Genomic DNA, 21,087 nt, shown 5'->3' with positions numbered 1-21,087 from the left:
CTGACAACATGATCCGATTGGACTTTGTCTGATCGTTTGTAGAGAATTCCAATCGGAAAAAGTGCCACGCATGCTCAGATCAAATTACGAGACCAAAGCTATTGGTTACTAGCCTCAACGTAGTCCCGTCGTAACGAACAAACGTCATGACGTTCCGAACGATTGCATTTTCTGACAATATTGTCCGACCGTGTGTATGCGACACCAGTTTCGGACAAAATCCATCTCAAAAAATCCGACGGATTTTGTTGTCGGAATGTCCGACTGTGTGTACATAGAGGCTTCAACCCTATTTAGGGTTTAATATACTGAGGACAATAAGGCTATTCACTCTGAGAGGGAATTTTCCCTTGGTTTTGTAAATATTTATTTGTTTTTTTTACAGGTACTTATATAGTGCCATCAATTTACAAATAAGGTGAAACTCTGCTAACTTCCATCATCCAATCATATGCATTCAAAAATATATAAATAAATGAATAAATATAAATATATATATATATATATATATATATATATATATATATATATATATATAATTTATTTTTGCACATGATTGGGTATCCTTTGTCAAGTTAATTATCCTAAGTTAAGGGGGAAACGATTTGCATAGTGAACAGCCTATTTGCCTTTAGTAAATCAAACCATTTAAGTCTTATCGCAGTTTGATGGTTAAAAACATTCATTAAAAAAAAAAAAAAAATTGACTAGAAACCATCACTGGCCAAATTAAAAATACTAGCAAAAAAATAAAAAATGTACAATGAACATACACCAAGAGAATTGAGGACCAGATGGATATACTATGTGCTATCCCTCTATACTGATAGCGTATAATACAATAATACAACATTTAATATACTAGACCTATTTTTTTAGCTGTAAATACATCATAAAGGAATGCCTATATTATCCTGCCCATACCTCAGTGTTCCTGGTGTAGATAAAGTAGATGAGATGTTCGGTCCTCTGCTCCTGGAGATACTGACCACACCGTATTCACAAATGTTGTGAAATTTTTTGGGGACAGAAAGGTTTGTTTAGAATCAACACTGGGTGGGGGTCATGTGATTGTTTTTTTCTGAATGATGTACTCAAAAATTGGCTGATTTACATGACAGAGCGCCATTGTCCAGACATTGACCACACCCGAAAGTAAAAAAATACATCCTCCTCCCGCCTCCCGCTGGGTTACATTACACTTTTAGCATAGTGCCAGTCTTATGAGAGTGGTCTGAGTGGAGGGGATGGCAGGGTACAAGAGGCAAAGCGGGCAAACTGCTGCCTAACGGTATGATAATAACTGGTCGGGTGAGGACGTTCGAATAGACCGGCGGCCACCGGCCACACTTAATACAAATGGTCTGGGCTGGCCACCAATACTAAGACGCCTTTCACACTGGGGCGCTTTGCAGGCGCTACAGTGCTAAAAATAGTGCCTGCAAAGCGCCCTGAAAGAGCCTCGAGGGCTTTCACACTGGAGCGGTGCGCTGGCAGGACGGTAAAAAAAAAGTCCTGCTAGCAGCATCTTTGGAGCGGTGAAGGAGCGGTGTGTATACCGCTCCTTCACCACTCCTGTCCATTGAAATGAATGGGGCAGCGCGGCTATACCGCCAGCAAAGCGCCGCTGTAGCAGCGCTTTGCGGTGGTTTTAACCCTTTCTCGGCCGCTAGCAGGGGGGTAAAACTGCCCCTGCTAGCGGACGAACACCACAGCTAAAACGACGATAAAGCCGTGCTAAAAATAGTGTTAAGGCCCCAGTGTGAACGGGGCATTAGTGTCAGTACTCCTATCTGATAAGATATTTGGGCTTGTGTTTGCTGCCACTGATTATTTCACTGGGGACTTCCTAGTCATTATACAAATAAGTGAAATAATCCTATGATTACAATCAGTGACAGCAAACACAAGTCTAAATATCTTACAAGATAGGAGTAATCTTACTAATGCAGTGACATAAGGCTGCACTTATGGGCACTGATAAGGCTTCACTGATGGGTACTTATCAGGCTGCACTGCTGGACACTGATGAGGTAGCACTGATAAGCTGCACTGATAAGGCAGCACTGATATGTTGCACTGATGGGCACTGATAAGGCGGCACTGATGACCACTGATGAGGCGGCAATTATGAGTGCTGATAAACTGTACTGATGGGCACTAATTATGCTGCACTGATGGGCACTGATGGGGCTGCATTGATGGCCATGAGGCGTCATTTATAAGCTGCTCTGATGATCACTAATAGGCTGCACTGATGGCCACTGATGAGGTGGAACTGAAAAACTGCGCTGATTGGGCTGCACTGATATGCTGCGCTGATGGACACTGATGAGGCTGCACTGATGGCCACAAGGCACCACTGATAAGCTGCACTGATATTTTGAACTGATGGATACTAATAGGCTGCACTGATGGCCATTGATGAGGTTGCATTGATGGGGCTGCATTAATGGACATGAGGCAGCATTGATAAGCTGCACTGATGGGCACTAATATGCTGTACTGATGGGCACTAATAGGATGCACTGATGAGGCTACCCCGATGGTCATGAGGCAGCACTTATGCGGCTGCAATGATATGTTGAACTCATGGGCACTAATAGGCTGCACTGATGGCCACTGATGGGGCTGCATTGATGACCATGAGGCAGCACTGATAAGCTGCGCTGATGGGGCTGCACTGATATACGGCACTGATGGTCACTGATATGCTGCATGATGAGCACTAATAGGCTGCACTGCTGGGCACTGACAAGTCTGCACTGATGGCCAATGATGAAGCTGCACTGATGGCCATGAGGCAGCACTGATATTCTGCACTGATGGGGCTGCACTTATATGCTGAACTGATGGGCATTAATAGGCTGCACTGATGGCCACTGATGAGGCTACACAGATGGGGCTGCATTGATGGCCATGAGGCAGCACTGATAAGCTGCACTGATGGTGCTGCATTCATGGGCACTGATATTCTGCACTGATAGGGTAGCCTCATCAGTGGCCATCAGTGCATTCTATTAGTGCCTATCAGTGCAGAATATCAGTGCCCATCAGTGCAGACCCATCAGTGCAGCTTATTAGTGCTGCCTCATGACCAAGAATATCAGTGCCCATCAGTGCACCATCTGTGCTGCCTCATAGCCATCAATGCAGCCCCATCAGCACAGCCTCATCAGTGGCCATCAGTGCAGCCTATTAGTGCCCATCAGTTCAGCATATCAGTGCAGGCCCATCAGTGCAGCTTGTCAGTTCTGCCTCGTGGACTTCAGTACAGCCTCATAAGTGTCCTTCAGCGCAGCTTATCAGTGCCGCCTCATCAGTGGCCATCAGTGCAGGCTATTAGTGCCCATCATTGCAGCTTTTATGTGCTGCCTCCTGGTCATCAATGCAGCCCCATCAGTGCCCATAAGTGCAGCCTAATTAGTGCCTATCATTACCAGTTTATCAGCACCCATCATTGTCACCTCATCAGTGGTCAACAGTGCTGCCTCATCTGTGGCCATCCATGTTACCTCATCAGTGCTGCCTTATTAGTGCAGCCCCATCAGTGCCACCTCATCATTGGCCATCAGTGCAGCCTCATCAGTAGCCATCAGTGCAGCCTATTAGTGCCCATCAGTGCAGCATATCAGTGCCCATCGGTGCAGCATATCAGTGCAGCTTATCAGTGCTGCCTCATGGCCATCAATGCAGCCCCATCAGTGGCCATCAGTGCAGCCTATTAGTGTCCATCAGTTCAGCATATCAGTGCAGCCCCATCAGTGCAGCTTATCAGTTCTGCCTCATGACTATCAGGGCAGCCTCATCAGTGGCCATCAGTGCATTCTATTAGTGCCTGATAGTCATGAGGCAGCACTGATAAGCTGCACTGATGGGGCTGCACTGATTTGCTGAACTGATGGGCACTAATAGGCTGCACTGATAGCCACTGATGGGGATGCATTGATGGCCATGAGGCAGTTACTGATAAGCTGCACTGATGGGGCTACACTGATATGCTGCACTGATTGGCACTGATATTCTGCACTAATGGCCACTGATGGCCAATGATGAGGTAGCACTGATGGGGCTGCATTATAAGGCAGCACTGATAGGCTACACCGATGGCCACTGATGAGGCCGCACACATTTCATTATTTTATTTGATGATTATTATCTCTTAAAATAAGAGATACAACATTTTAAATGGTATACAAAACAACAAAATATACAAGTAGGCACTTGGTATCCACTTTCAATGTACAGAGAGGAAGCAGTGGAACTCTAAGAGGAAAAGGTGGAGTCTAAAGAGGAAGGGGTGTGGTTTACAGATGACAGCACGAAACCTAAATACACCACTGACTCTGTCCAAAACTAAAAAAAAGTTTGGGCGTTTGTTATACTTAAAGAGAATATAATAATTACATATATTTGTGGATATACAGTATGCATAAATACAATACACTATACATACAATATATCCAGGAGATTGGTGGGCAGATCTAGATAAAGATCTATAGATAGATACAATACCTTTCTGTTGGTCTATCACATAAAATCCCAATAAAATACATTTACGTTTTTGGTAGTAACATGACAAAATGTGGAAAATTTCAAGGGGTATGAATACTTTTTTAAGGCACTGTAGATAGATAGGAATAACTTTTATTAGCTGAGTAATAGATACTTAGATACATATATATCAATTACATACATATATATCTTTGGTTATACAGATTCTAAGAAAAGTAAGTACACCCCTCACATTTTTGTAAATATTTTATTCTATCTTTTCGTGTGACAACACTGAAGAAATTACACTTTGCTACAATGTAGTGAACAGCTTGTATAAATTTGCTGTCCCCTCAAAATAACTCAACACACAGCCATTAATGTCTAAACCACTGGCAACAAAAGTGAGTACACCCCTAAGTGCAAATGTCCAAATTGGGGCCAAAGTGTCAATATTTTGTGTGGCCACCATTATTTTCCAGCACTGCCTTAACCCTCTTGGGCATGGAGGTTACCAGAGCTTTACAGGTTGCCCCTGGAGTCCTCTTCCACTCCTCCATGATGACATCACAGAGCTGGTGGATGTTAGAGACCTTGCACTCCTCCACCTTCCGTTTGAGGATGTCCCACAGATGCTCAATAGGGTTTAGGTCTGGAGACATGCTTGGCCAGTCCATCACCTTTACCCTCAGCTTCTTTAGCAAGGCAGTGGTCATCTTGGAGGTGTGTTTTGAGGTCGTTATCCTGTTGGAATACTGCCCTGTGGCCCAGTCTCTGAGGGGAGGGGATCATGCTCTGCTTCATCATGTCACAGTACATGTTGGCATTCATGGTTCCCTCAATGAACTGTAGCTCCCCAGTGCCGGCAGCAATCATGCAGCACCAGACCATTTTTGACTGTAGGCAAGACATACTTGTCTTTGTACTCAGCTGATGTTTGGCCCACGTGCGAGGCTTACATTACATAGTTATAATATATATCTATGGTTATATAAATAAATAGGATTATATGTACAAATCTTGTACACTACAACAAATTATCTCATTTTACTGGGCCTAAATTGTATCTACAATACTTCAGGAATATAGGTAGATAGAAAGATATAGATCAATGGATAGATAGCAATAACATTTATTGGACAGGTTATATTTAATATATATTCATTAGATGGTTATGTATCTCTGGGTAGATGGATGAATATACTATATTATCTTCAATACACTGGCACATTTTTATAAATGGATGGGCAGATAGGTAGCTAAATAGTAGCTAGTCTAGATCAGTGATGGCGAGCCTTGGCAGCCCAGATGTTTTGGAACTACATTTCCCATGATGCTCATGCATTCTGTGGTGTACTAGAGCACCATGGGAAATGTAGTCCCAAAACATCTGGGGTGCCAAGGTTCACCATCACCGGTCTAGATCTATCTATCTATCTATCAATGTGTATATATATATATATATATATATATATATATTTTATATATATATATATATATATATATATATATATATATATATATATATATATATATATATATATTATATCTATCTATCTATCCATGGTAAGCAACCTGTCTGTGAAATATGTAAGTTAAAGTATAACTAAAGGCAAAACTGGAGTTGGATTAGATCCCCTATCAGTTATTATTGCTGTCTGTGCTCCCATTAGGAAAATTCTGCCTCGCTTTTTGTCCTGTTTACCATTATCTTTGAAAATGAAAAGTAACAGAAAAATGCAAATTTTGGGTTGTCCCCCAGAAAAGTAATAGAGGAGGAATCTTCCAATGGGGACACTAGTTCTGGTGACCTGGGAGTCCCAAAGGAATTCCCTTAATTTGCAGGGATTTCCTCTCACTTCCTGTTTGGCTATGGGACAGGAAGTAAAAGGGAAATCTCCACAATGGGATAAAGATGGCAAAAATAAACCTTACAGGAGTTTTAATCCTCCCTTACCCTATCCAAGATGAAAAAAAAGTTGCCTATAGTTCTACTTTAAGTAAAAATTAAAGTGATTTAATAGAAATATGTGTAGTAATATGTATATCATTATATCTAACATGTATGTACACACAGGTATTTCCTAGCACAAATATAAATGTACTCTTATTAGGAGGAACTCTGCTTCCATAGACAAAAATGTTTGTTTTGTCACTAGTTCATTGCCTTGTTCAGTGATTCTCAACCAGGGATCCGTGGAAAATTAGGGTTCCTCCAGAGGTTGCTAGGGGATCCTTCAGCATTGGGCAATTTCTGCCTCTTAGATAAGTTCCCACCGACACCATTGGTCTTTTTAACTATCTGTAAGGAAGTAATTCTTCCCAAGGACCACAAGTGTAAGGACCATTCTTCCCACTGACCATCACAGTATTGTATCATGAGTTGTAGATTTCTAAAATTTAGCAGGGGTTCCCTGAGACCAGAGAACTCTTTCAAGGGTTCCTCTGCGTTGAAAAGTTTGAGAAAGGCTGGTCTTGTTGTTATATGTCTCAGTTTCTTCCATTAGCATTTGACAAGTTGCACCCACTCTCAGCACATCAACCTATGAATAGAAATACACAAAACTGAGAAAACACCCATCTCAGCCTATTCTACCTACAAGTGACTAAAAACAATCGCTGTTGTCATTTTAATACATATTACAATTGTACATTTATTTACATCTAGGTAGATATTTTCAAAACTGAATTTTTTAAAGCTACTAAAAATATTTTTTTTTACAATGGCCTATTTATTAACCACTTGCTTACTGGGCACTTAAACCCCCCTCAGTCCCAGACCAATTTTCAGCTTTCAGCGCTGATGCACTTTGAATGACAATTGCGCGGGCATACAACACTGTACCCAAATGAAATTGTTATAATTTTTTTCCCACAAATAGAGCTTTCTTTTGGTGGTATTTAGTTACAGCTCGGAGTTTTATTTTTTGCTAAACAAACAAAAAAAGATGCAAAAAAAAAAAAAAAATCATGTTTAATAGTTTGTTATAAAATTTTGCAAACGGTAATTTTTCTCCTTCATTGAAGTGCGCTGATGAGGCGGCACTGATAGGCTGCACTGGTGGGCACTGATGGGCTGCATTTGTGGGCACTGATAGGCTGCATTGGTGGGCACTGATAGGCTGCACTGGTGGGCACTTATAGGCATAGTTAAGGCGGCACTAATAGGCACAGATAAGGCGGCACTGATGGGCAAAGATGGGCACAGATAAGGTGGCATGGATGGGTGGCACAGATGGGTGGCACGGATGGGTGGCACGGATGGGCACTGATAGGTACCACTGATAGATGGGACTGATGGGCACTGATAGGTGGCACTGATAGGTGGCTCTGATAGGTGGCACTGCTGGGCACTGGTAGATGACACTGATGGGCACGGATATGTGGCACTGGGGTGCAGCACCTTTGTTGAGGCAGATTGTGGGCACTGCTGGGTGGCACTGTGGGCACTGCTGGGTGGCACTGTGGGCACTGCTGGGTGGCACTATGGGCACTGCTGGGTGGCACTGACGGGGGGCACTTACTTTTTTTAATGTGGCACTGGCAGGGGGCAGGTGGGCACTGGCAGGGGGCAGGTGGGCACTAGCAGGGCTGGCCATGATCGGGACTGATGTCCCGATCACGGCCGCCGGTGATCGGCTTTTTTTTTTCTCCTCACGCTGACAGCGCGAGGAGGAATAATAGCCGATTACCGGCTCCGTTATATCACATGATCAGCTGTCATTGGCTGACAGCTGATCACGTGATAAGGGGTCGGGATCGACCCCTTGCACGGATCGGTGATCAGGCGAGTCTCCTAGACTCGCCGATCACAGAGCGCGCCGCGCGCGCCCCTCAGGGGGCGCGCAGGCCGCTCGTGCACGGGACGGTGTCAATCGACGTAGTCCCGGAAAAGGAGATCCGCGCTGTAGCCGTCATTTGGCTATAGCGCGGATCTCAAGTGGTTAAACACCCAAACAAACTAAATAGGTTACGTAAAAATAAGATTTCCTAGCCTACAATCATTTACATAATGTAATTAATATATTGTATTAAAAATCATATAATATATACTATAATGTTTTGTCAAATTGAATATAATTTGCCAACTCTCCTTAATTACAAGTAGAAGTCCATCATTTTTTTAAATGTATATCTTCCACAAAATTTATTTTACCTACATTTAAGTTGCAACATAAATTACATTTAAATACGTGGGAATTAAACACAAAATTCTGTTGTCTTTCCATTAAATATTTTAAAATTTTACATGATGATCTTAGAAAGTCTGGGTCAGAAAAATCTAAATGCAATTAATACAAATATCCTAAAATTTTGTTAATTCAGGAAATTGTTATCAGAAAAAAAATGTATGTATATATATATATATATATATATATATATATATATATATATATATATATATATATATATAAATAAATATATAGACCCATAGATATATAGAGAGATATGTTACTAGTGGAATTTTTAGAACATATACAGTGCATCCCGAAAGTATTTAAAGCGTCTCACTTTTCCCACATTTTGTTATGTTACAGCCCTATTCCAAAATGGATGAAATTCATTCTTTTCCTCAAAATTCTACAAACAAATAGGTTAGTTTGAAATCTTTGCAAATTTATTAAAAATAAAAAACAAAAAAAATCCCATGTACATAAGTATTCACAGCCTTTGCAGACTTTGTTGAAGCACCTTTGGCACCAATTACAGCCCCAAGTCTTTTTGAGTATGATGCTACAAGCTTGGCACACCTATTTTTGGGCAGTTTCTCCCATTCTTCTTTGCAGGACCACTCAAGCTCCATCAGGTTGGATGGGGAGCGTCGGTGCACAGCCATTTTCAGATGTCTCCAGTGATGTTCAGCCAGGTTGAAGTCTGGGCTCTGGCTGAGCCACTTAAGGACATTCACAGAGTTGTCCTATAGCCACTCCTTTTTTATCTTGGCTGTGTGCTTAGGGTCGTTGTCCTGTTGGAAGATGAACCTTTGCACCAGTCCGTAGTCCAGAGTGTTCTGGAGCAGGTTTTCATTAAGGATGTCTCTGTACATTTCTGCATTCATATTTCCCTCGATCCTGACTAATTTCCCCGTTCCTGCCACTTAAAAACATCCCCACAGCATGATGCCACCACCATGCTTCACTGTAGGGATGTATTGGCAAGGTGATGATAGGGGCCTGCTTTCCTCCAGGTGTGATGCTTGCCATTCAGACCAAAGAGTTCAATCTTTGTTTCATCAGACCAGAGAATTTTGTTTCTCATGGTCTGAGAGTCCTTCAGGTGCCTTTTGGCAAACTCCAGGTGTACTGTCATGTGCCTTTTACTGGAGGAGTGACTTCCGTCTGGCTACTCTACAATACAGGCCTGATTGGTGGAGGGCTGCAGAGATGGTTGTTCTTCCGGGAGGTTCTCTTCTCTCCACAGAGAAATGCTGGAGCTCTGTCAGAGTGACCATCGGGTTCTTGGTCACCTCCCTGACTAAGACTCTTCTCCCTTGATCGCTCAGTTTGGCCGGGCGGCCCACTCTAGGAACAGACCTGGTGCTTTCAAACTCCTTCCATTTATGGATGATGGAGGCCACTGTGTTCATTGGGACCTTCAGTTCTGTATAAATGTTTCTGTACCCTTCCCTAGATCTGTGCTTCAATACAATCCTGTCTCGGAGGTCTACTGACAATTCCTTGGACTCCATTACTTGGTTTGTGTTCTGACGTGCACTGGTAACTGTGGGACCTTATATAGATAGGCGTGTGCCTTTCCAAATCATGTCCAATCAACTGACTTTACCACAGGTGGACTCCAATCAAGTCGTAGAAACATCCCAAGGAGGATCAGTGGAAACAGGATACACCTGAGTTCAATGTTGAGTATCATGGCAAAGGCTGTGAATACTTATGTTCATGGGATTTTTTTCATTTTTTATTTTTAATAAATTTGTAAATATTTCAAACAAACTTCTTTCACATTGTGATTATGGGGGATTGTTTGTATCATTTTGAGGAAAATCATGAATTTAATCAATGTTGGAATAAGACTGTAACATAACAAATGTGGAAAAAGTGAAGAGATGTGAATATTTCCCGGATGCACTGTATATATTTTACTAGTGGGATTTTTTAAAACTTATTTCCCCCACTAAAACAACTCAACAACTTGACCTGCATTTAGGTTGAAAAAATGTTTTATTTAAATTTATACACATTGAAATTCTTCAGAAATTTCAGTTGTCTTTCCATAAAAAATTTGCATGGTGAAGTCTGGTTTAGCAAAATCAAAACGTAATTATTCAATTTATTTAATAATACATGTTGATAACTAAAACATGAATATATATATATATATATATATATATATATATATATATATATATATATATATATATATATATATATATATATATATATATTTACATATTAAAATTAAAATAAAATAATTTAAAAATTTCAATAGCTACAAAGTAAAATTAAATATACTATTAACACTAGGGGTTTGCATATGTATGGATGTACTTTCTCCTCATTCTCTGAAAACCAAAAGTGAAGTTATACGTTTTAACACATACACTGTATATGTTTTCTTATTGAAAATAAAATTTATGCTGTAGTACTTAATGTTTAGAAGTAAATTCACAAAGATTAAGACTGGGTTTTCATATAGTAAAACACTCTTGGCGCCTGTCAGGCATTAGTTAAGGCTGGCCATACAAGGACCAAATTGCCCCACTAGAGAATATTGTGATTATTGGTACTTTCAGCCTGCCCATTAACGGTTCAAACCTTGGCCGGTTCCTGCTGAACCAGCTGAGATTCGAACTGGGTATAGTCGGCCTAACTCTATAACCTACTTAACAAAAGAAAACTATACTGCCTAAGCTGACAATTCTGCTTACTGCAGTTGCCACTCTAGGACCGGAAGTGTGTCAATGGCAGAATCACCGGGTAACACTGTGTTAAGTTCCCGGGTCTGTACACCTGCTGTGCCCATTATGAGGGGTCCCCACCATCACTGTGCTGAGTTCCCGGGTCTGTACACCTGCTACGCCCATTATGAGGGGTCCCCACCATCACTGTGCTGAGTTCCCGGGTCTGTACACCTGCTGTGCCCATTATGAGGGTTCCCCATCATCACTGTGCTGAGTTCCCAGGTCTGTACACCTGCTACGCATATTATGAGGGGTTTCCACCATCACTGTGCCAGGTTCCCAGGTCTGCACACCTGCTGCACCCATTATGAGGGGTCTCCACCATCACTGTGCCAGGTTCCCAGGTCTGTACACCTGCTGCACCCATTATGAGATGTTTTCACCATCACTATGCTGAGTTCCGGGGTCTGTATACCTGCTGGGCCCATTATGAGGTGTTTCCACCATCACTGTGCTGAGTTCTGGGGTCTGTACACCTGCTGTGTCCATTATGAGGGGTTTCCACCATCACTGTTCTAAGTTCCAAGGTCTGTACACCTGCTGGGCACATTATGAGGGGTTTCCACCATCACTGCGCTGAGTTCCCTGGTCTATACATCTGCTGCGCCCATTAGGAGGAGTTTCCATCATCACTGTGCTAAGTTCCCAGGTCTGTACACCTGCTGCACCCATTTTGAAGAGTTCACACTATCTTTGCACTTAGTTCCCATGTATGTACACCTGCTGTGCCCATTAGGAGGGGTCTCCACCATCACTATTCTGAGTTCCCATGTCAGTACATGGAGAAGAGAGGGAGATGTTATGTAGTCTTAACACACTCCCTGTCTAGGCTGACAATTCTGCTCAGTGCAGTTGCCACTCTAGGACCGGAAGTGTGTCAATGGCAGGATCACCGGGTATCGCTGTGTTAAGTTCCAGGATCTGTACACCTGCTGTGCCCATTATGAGGGGTTTCCACCATTACTGTGCTGAGTTTCCAGGTCTGTACACCTGCTGCACCCATTTTGAAGAGTTACCACCATCTCTGCACTGAGTTCCCGGGTCTGTACACCCACTGGTCCCATTATGAGGGGTCCCCACCATCTCTGTGCTGAGTTTCCAGGTCTGTACACCTGCTGCGCCCATTATGAGGAGTGCCCACCATCTCTGTGCTGAGTTCCCAGGTCTGTACACCTAGAAAAGAAAAAGGGTTGATGGACTTTAAAGGTTACCACTATAATCCCAAGTAGAAAAGAAAAGTGCTCACAAATATATAAAATTCATATTTTTTTTTTAACAAATATAAAAAAATCATTATAAAAACATTGCAGAATATGTGCATACTGTCAAGATATATAACTCTCCCATGTATCAGAAAACAGATTGTACAAAAACCTGTGCAACTCGGCCCACAAATTATTCACTTATCGAGTGAAACATGAATATAAAGTGGTCTTCCATATGTGGGGGGCCAAATGCGGAGTCACTGTACCAATGTCAATGGATTGCTATGTGTTTTGCCAATGGCTTCTTCAGGGGATTCTATTGGCACGCAATCAGAATAAGAGGCATATAGTGTTCAATCCACAGCTCAGGAAGGGAAGGATGGATGTGCAGCCAGCTTAGAAATAGGCGTAGTGTAATGCAGCCAAATGACAGGGGCCCACCCGGGTGCCAGGTCTATACCTGGTTATCGGGGCACTGTTATTTAACCCCCCTGGTGGTATTCCCGAGTCTGGCTTGTGGTGGAGATTTTATACCAAAAGCGGTAACCCCGAGCCAGACTTGAGGCCGCATCGCTGAATGCAGGGAGAGCTTACTTACCTTCTCCCCTGGATCCAGCTTCTCCCCCCCCCCGCTGTACGAGCGGCTCGTCCTCCGTTCGATCTATCACGGAGCCGATCTCCGTTCCCTGTGAACGTTGCGACGCATGGGGACGGAGAACGGCGCCAAATTCAAAAAGTGAAACACACACATTACATACAGTATAATGTAATCTTACAGATTACATTGCTGTATGTGATAATTTCACACCCCCTTTGTCCCTAGTGGTCTGCCCAGTGCCCTGCATGCAGTTTTATAATATAAAAACTGTTCTTTATGCCTGGAAACTGGAGATTAAAAAATAGAAACAAAAAAATATAAAAAAATCTGCGCTTAGTAAAAAACAATAAAGAAATCAGCAGCTGAACACCATAACCAAGATACTAGGCACAAAAAAATATATAAAAGAAAAAAGTGCAGCGCTTAACCAATAAGTATTACTGTGACCATTGAAAAAGTGCAAAGAAAGAATACCAAAAAAAATGTGGAAGCGAATACACAAAAATTATTAAAGATGAATCAAAAAATATTAATTCAAGTGTCCAAATATGAATTGATACAGAAAATATATAAAATGTCCAGTGTGTGTATAATAATAATTGAATCTTGATTGTTCAATCAAATTGTATTTGACCACGTGGACCGTCACCTCTAAATACCACTATTAGATGGAGGCTTACCAGATCCCTAGTGACCCCCCTATTAGGGGAGGTCAAACTGCGCAAATTCGATCTCAGGTCCCATAGACGTCCAGATACCCAGATGTCGGAGATTATCCCAATCTTTCGGATGTCTCGTAACCTTCGGATTCGCACGACTGCTCTCAGCAGGCCTCCAAACGAAGTGTCACCATAGAAAAACAAAAATGCACCAAATCATGTGATATGGTTTCAACAAAAATTTATTAGAGCCGAATGGTCAAGCGCACATAAAACGACTCCACCGAGTCATAGGAAAAATGTACAAGTGCCATTTAAAAACAAACAGAAATGCTAGCAAAATGAACAAAAATAAATGAAAAACTCCTCAACAAGAGTTTGTTTTGTGATCGCATACGCGCAATGGTGTGTGAACGTGGCTACCCGATGACCGTTTCGTCAAAGGTCTAACGTGATCAGGGGTACGAAAACTGGAAACTGGAGATTATCCATAGCAACCAAAAACTGTCCCTTTACATCAAAAATTATTTTAGACCAGCTAGAAAACAGCGATAATAAATTGGAATCACTTGCAGAATTGAGCGATAGCAATTTGTGGGGAGATCTGTCATCAAATACTGAAAAGTAATGACAGTGACAATTCTGCAACTGAGCAAATTTCTGTGTTTTTGATTTGATTACATTATTGAATAATTTTTATTATTGTTAAATTATTATTTGGTATAATTATTTATAGTTATTTATTATATTATAATTTATGATTTAATTTTTCAAACTTTATCATACCCGGGATGTCTGCTAGACTCTGGTTTAGACAGATTTAAGTGAGTTATTCCTAAGAATTACAGGACTACAATATAAAATGCCAAATTTTCATGCAAAATAATTGTACTGCTTTCAGCACCTAAAATCTGAAATAATCATACTGCCAGGGAGGTTAATTACCGCTGATCCTGGCCACGAGTGACCCTTTCAAGGGGAGAACACACCGTCCACACGACTGTAGACCTGCCGTGACCATTTTGAAGAGATCCCACCATCTCTGCACTGAGTTCCTAGGTCTGTACACCTGCTGTGCCCATTAAGAGGGACCCCCACCATCCATGTGTTTAGTGTCTGGGTCAGTACACCTGTTGTGCCCATTGCAAGGTGTCCCCACCATAACTGCCCTGAGTTCCCCAGATCTCTATGTCTGCCATGCTCATTGACGGGGTCCCATGGTGGCCTTTGTGGCATCTTGTAGTATCAGCTGAAGAAAAAATATGCTCATTGATCCTAACACAAAGTATGCCTATATCAGGACAGATAGCAGGAGAGCTGTCAGCATAGTCAGTACAATATTAGGGAGTGGAGCTCTGTATATTAGTTGTCAGTTATTTTAAGTTATGTTCTTTGCTTTAACATATGTAAAAGAGACATAAACTATTATAGGTGGGGTGCTGGACTTGGCAACACTAGTAGTACTAGTTTGGGAACTTTGGTGCCTGTCCCTCTCTCCAAAATTGGTGCCCATGGGATGGACCGGTTAGGTGCAATTTATAACTCCTTATGTGTATGAGAAGGTTTGGTGATGTATGGCTGTTTATACGTTTTTTTTCTTTTCCTCACTTGAATATGCTATGCGTTTGAGATTTAACGTGTTTGCAATTATGTAAGTTCTTCCTAATTATTATTATGGATCCCTTGTAGACCAGAAGAGTCCTGAAGAAGCAGATGATTCTGTGAAACCCGTAGACTTTTGCTCTCATTTTGTATAGTCTGTATATTCATATTTAAGACACTCATCTCTTCAGTCTCCCTTATGAACCTTTATCTAATGCATATTCAGGATGATATAATTTGAATGCCCTATTGGGCGGTATTTACTGAACTTTTGTAATAAAATATAATATTATTTTACTGAATTGTTTGTGTGTAAGTCTACTATCGGAGGTATATTCAAAGATGCCTTTTTTTGTACACAGCTTTTACCGAATACCTAAAAAAGCCCCCCGCCCACCCTCAAGACCAATATCCACCACAAGGGCTGTTATGGTTATAGCTAGGCCACTGTTCAGCTTTAAATTAATAACATCATCACATTTCCAATGTCCATGTTATACAATAACCACAAGTGATTCTGATACTACTAATGAAGTCTTTATTTTTAAAAAAATATATAAAAAAAAATCACATTGTTTACAGATGCAAAACAAAAAGTAATAATAAAAACAAAATAATAATAATAAAACTATAATAGTATATACAGTCAGAAGCTGTTTCTTATAATACTGCCTATGATCGATAGGATTGCAATGGACTCATATAGATGTTTTCCTTTATCTTTGTCGCTACACAGGGAGGAATCCAGAGAGGAGATGGCGTTATGAAGACACCTGTGAATTCCTGAAAAGAAAAAAATAGAATATTATTTTAGGAGATCGAGAATAAATACTGCTAATTCTTTTTATGACAAATTATTAAAATGACAATGATTTCAACTTCTATTGATTGAAATGGCTGTTTAACATGGTAGCTAATGAAAAATTGTTAAATAGGAATGGATGGTGGTTTCTTTTTGTTATGTTCTTTTTGTTTTGTTTTATACATATAGTAACTGCTTTTTTTTTATTATGGTCGGGACAAAAAAAAAAGTTATACAGTATATATATATATATATATATATATATATATATATATATATTGCATAACATTGTTTTTATTTTATTTTTATTATTTACCTAAGTAGAAAAAGATATGAATATATATATGTGTGTGTGTGTGTGTGTGTGTGTGTGTGTGTGTGTGTGTGTGTGTGTGTGTGTGTGTGTGTGTGTGTGTGTGTGTGTGTGTGTGTGTGTGTGTATCTTTTTCTACTTAGGTAAATATACATAAGCTAAAAAGACACAAGCCCATCTAGTTCAACCAGAATAAAAGATGAAATTGAAAATGGTAGCTAATGAAAAATTGTTAGATAGATAGGGATGCATGGTGGTTTCTTTTTGTTATGTTCTTTTTGTTTTGTTTTATACATACAGTAACTGCTTTTTGTTATTATGGTCGGGTCAAAAAAAATAAATAAAGACAAAATGTTATACAGTATATATATATATATATATATATATATATATATATATATATATATATATATATATATATATATAGTATAACATTGTTTTTATTTATTTTTTACTTATTTATCTAAGTAGAAAAAGATATATATTATATTTATATTTATGTATCTTTTTCTACTTAAGTAAATATACATAGGCTAAAAAGACACAAGCCCACCTAGCTCAACCAGAACAAAAAATAAAATTGAAAACCTCCATATATTATATATATTCTGTTACTCAATCCTTGTCTTATAAGCAGAGTAGTTCAAGTAGACTGCACAAGAACAGTGAACTATCAAATCCTGAACATTATTAACTTCTTACCAGATACTGACAGGTTCAATTCAATTAAACAAACTCTTGTGCTGATTGTATTTTTTTTTTTTTTACAAATATGTAATGTGCAATATCAATGATATTCCTACAATAATAACAATGTATGATGGAATGTTATTCCTTACCCGGATTACAGGTTTCATTATGGGAAGTATGTAGGTGTCCTCTTGGGTAGGACAAAATGAGATTGGTGGTGTATATGTGCAATCCTCAAAGCAATCTTCAAAGCTACTGTCAAACTCGTAATCACTGTCCTCCTCCATAATTCTGGGGGATGATGGGGGTGAAGAACTTTCACTGAAGAAGTCGTCTTCTAGGGAGGGAGGGGAGCATTCGTTAGCTGTGAAGGTGCTGTCATGTTCCAACATGATGATGTTTGCTCCTGGACCATTGCCAGGTGTGTCAACAGTGGCCAATGAATATCGTTGGTTTTCTTCTCTCATCCTATAAAAAAAAATAAGGATATTAACTCAAGCATATACAATTTACTTCAAAAAAATAAAAAAATAAATAAAAATATTGAAAGCATCAAGTCAGCAGTAAGTGATCACATATAGCCCAGACCCTCTCTTGCAGTACTATTTAACCAAAGTTACGAATTGTCCAAAATAACGAATGCCGCATCTAAACGAATGGAACGTAAGGAATACGAATGCATCTGAAGTTATGAATTATTGAAATAACAAAAACTGCATCTGTATGAATGGAACATAACGAATTCCAATACATCCGAAGTTATTAATTATCCAAATAACGAATGCCGATCATAACAAATTATCCAATAAACAAAAAAAAAAGAGTGAAACTAAAACTTAACCATTTTTTGGCAGTGCTGGTGGGGATGTGTGGCCTAGTTTGCCATCAATAATGGTGTCATGGTATGTGGTCACCAACCATAGTGGGAGGACTGGTTAATATTAAAGTGGAAGTAAACCTATCGATTTAAACAGTTAAAAAAATAGGCATGCCGGGAATGCTAACTGCACATTGGCTGTGCTCTTAGCCAAACTATCAAACCATCCAATGGCTGGTGTCATAACGAATCACATGTGCAGCACCATAGCAATTGAAGATTAAACAGAGGCAAAGATGGCAGCTTCCTTGGCTGAAAACGATAGGGGAGTTTACTTCCACTTTAAGGTTAGGTTTTTTGCAAGATATGATCATTGACTTACCACTGCAATATATATTGAGAAATGCTAAAATACTGTCATAAAAGATTTTCGCTACTCACCAATAGGAGATTTCATGCGGGTTAATCCACAGGGTCAACTCTCCGGGGAAAGACAAGCCTTTCCTGTTGAGTCTGCACTGTTTGCAGGCCTCTACGATGCTCGGATCCATATCTTCTCTGGCGATCCTGATACATCTAAAAGAGAATACATTCAGAATTAGATATTATAATTGTAGTTTTTCTTCGTCGTTTGGCCTAAAAAAGTCTGTGCACCAATAACTGATATTTTAGTTTTTGTATTTGCTGGAGAGTTAAACCATCTGGCAGTTCCTTATATGACTTGAGGACGCTATTGGTGGGATCTCTCATCTTGAGTTCCTGGATCTGCTGACCAGATGTGGCCATTATGACAGATTTTCAATTTCTAATTATTTTCTTTATTTTATAGATTTTTAATTCTAAGAGTGTAACTGAAACACCGATGGTGGGCTGAAACACACAAAACTCCTGATAAGAAGTTGGAATATATTGCAGTTAGAACTCGCCATTGGAATATTCAAGACATATAAGTAATCCAACTAATATAGCTGAAGCATTGGACAACGGCTATTTAATGACTTGATTTAGTCAAAAGATATTTAGTAATTGTGACTTTACATTAATAAAGACTTACCTGTATGCCTGTTGCTTTTTTGGCTCGTCTGGGAACCAGTGCCCGGTGTATTTTCGGCACAAGATCTCTGCCAACCTTTCCCCAAACTCATCAACGATCTTTGGATTCAGCCAGTTGAATCTGTTTGACATAGTCTTGAGAAATTCCACTCCGGCAATCAGCTCCTTCCTCATCTCCTCTGGGATGCCAGTGAATTCAATCATTGTATCTGTAAAGACGAAAACACAAATTTTACATTCGGGGACACACTTTCTTTTTACTTTTCCACAAAGGCATTGGCCCCATTCTTACACTGTAATTAAGACATGTTAAAATATGATACAATGATAATGGGCTACACACTTTCTGTATCGTTTTGGATATAGTAATACAGTGGAGAATAATGAAAACCCCTGTTATTTTGTCTTTGTCCAATTGGGGGGATTTTTCTTTACTTTTTTTCTTGAGTCACAACAGAAAGGAAGAGGAGATCTGTCCAAAGTAATTTTATTCTTAGGCAATTGTCACCAGAATAAGTATCTCCATGGAATCATATTCACTCTACTTCTGTTCCATTAAAAACTCCACATTTTAGAATTTTCGAATTTTTCACAATTTCGCTCTCTGTGACAATGATCACAAACACAAAATATGTAAAATTCCCCAATGGGCACATGGACACCAATAAAAAGAACTGATAAAGGCTCATACCCTACACTATCCAAAACAACTTTAGGCACTATTTAGTACACTTTGGGGTTTGGTATACTAAAGGCACAAAGGCTGCTAAACTTTGAAAGGGAATTGTCCCTTGACTTTGTGAATAAGGACTTCCATCATCCAATGATTTTTTTAGATCCATTGCATGTGATTGGGTATAATATATATATATATATATATATATATATATATATATATATATATATATATATATATATATATATATATATATATATATATATAGTTTAATATTTCACCACATTACCTAAGCAAAGAAAAAAAAACTTGAAAACTGAACAGCCAAATAGCCTTTAGGAAATCAATCCTTCTAAGTGTTATAGTAGCTTTATAGTTAAAAAAAATAAATACAAAAAAAAAAAAGTTGACTGGAAACCATCAGTATCAAAAATAAAAATGCTGAAAGTGCTAGAGATGATAAAGTATAAAATAAAATAAAAATAAATAATTTTCCATTGAACGTGCACCAAGAAACTGCAGGACCAGATGGATATGCTATTCATTAATAGTGCTAGAGTTATAATACCATAATATCGGGGTAGATTTACTGAAACTTGGGAGTGCAAATTCTCGTGAAGCTCTTCTTAGAAACCAGTCAGTTTCCATCATCAGCGCTTGAACAAGTTGAAGTTAGAAGCCAGTTGGCTACTATGCACAACTGGGCCAGATTTTGCACTCTCTAGTATTAGTAAATCAACCCCACAGTATTTAATTACAAATGTAAAACAATATAAAGGAATGTAACGCATGATATATTACATACAGTAGTATAATATATATAAATAAACCAATATTTATCCTGCCCGTACCTCAGTGATCCTGGTGTAGATAAAGTAGATGTGATGCTCGGTCCTCTGCTCCTGGAGATAATGATCACTCTGTACTCACAAATGTCTAATATCTGTGGGGGGGGGACGCTCCCTTTTTATATAGGACCTGCAACACAAGGGGGAGGAGTCAGGTGATTGCTTTTTAATTTCACTTTCTGAGAAAGTGATTGGCTGATTTACATGACAGAGCGCCATTGTTCAGACATTGACCACACCTGAAACTGACCGTCTGAGGGCATTTCCCGCCTAAAGTGCTCAACCTTATTATAATCCTATTTACTGTACACAATGAGCTATTTCCTTTTACTGTATCTGATTTTATCTACAAGATATAGAGATATAGATGGATACACAATATATATGAGATGTAGGTAGAAAGATCAATAT

The sequence above is a fragment of the Lithobates pipiens genome, unplaced genomic scaffold (genome assembly GCF_037356315.1).
Source record: "Lithobates pipiens isolate NorthernLeopardFrog02 unplaced genomic scaffold, aLitPip1_a1.2 Scaffold_27, whole genome shotgun sequence".
NCBI lineage: Eukaryota > Metazoa > Chordata > Amphibia > Anura > Ranidae > Lithobates > Lithobates pipiens.
The sequence above is the reverse complement of the archived record's forward strand: the minus strand, read 5'-3'. Positions refer to the sequence as shown.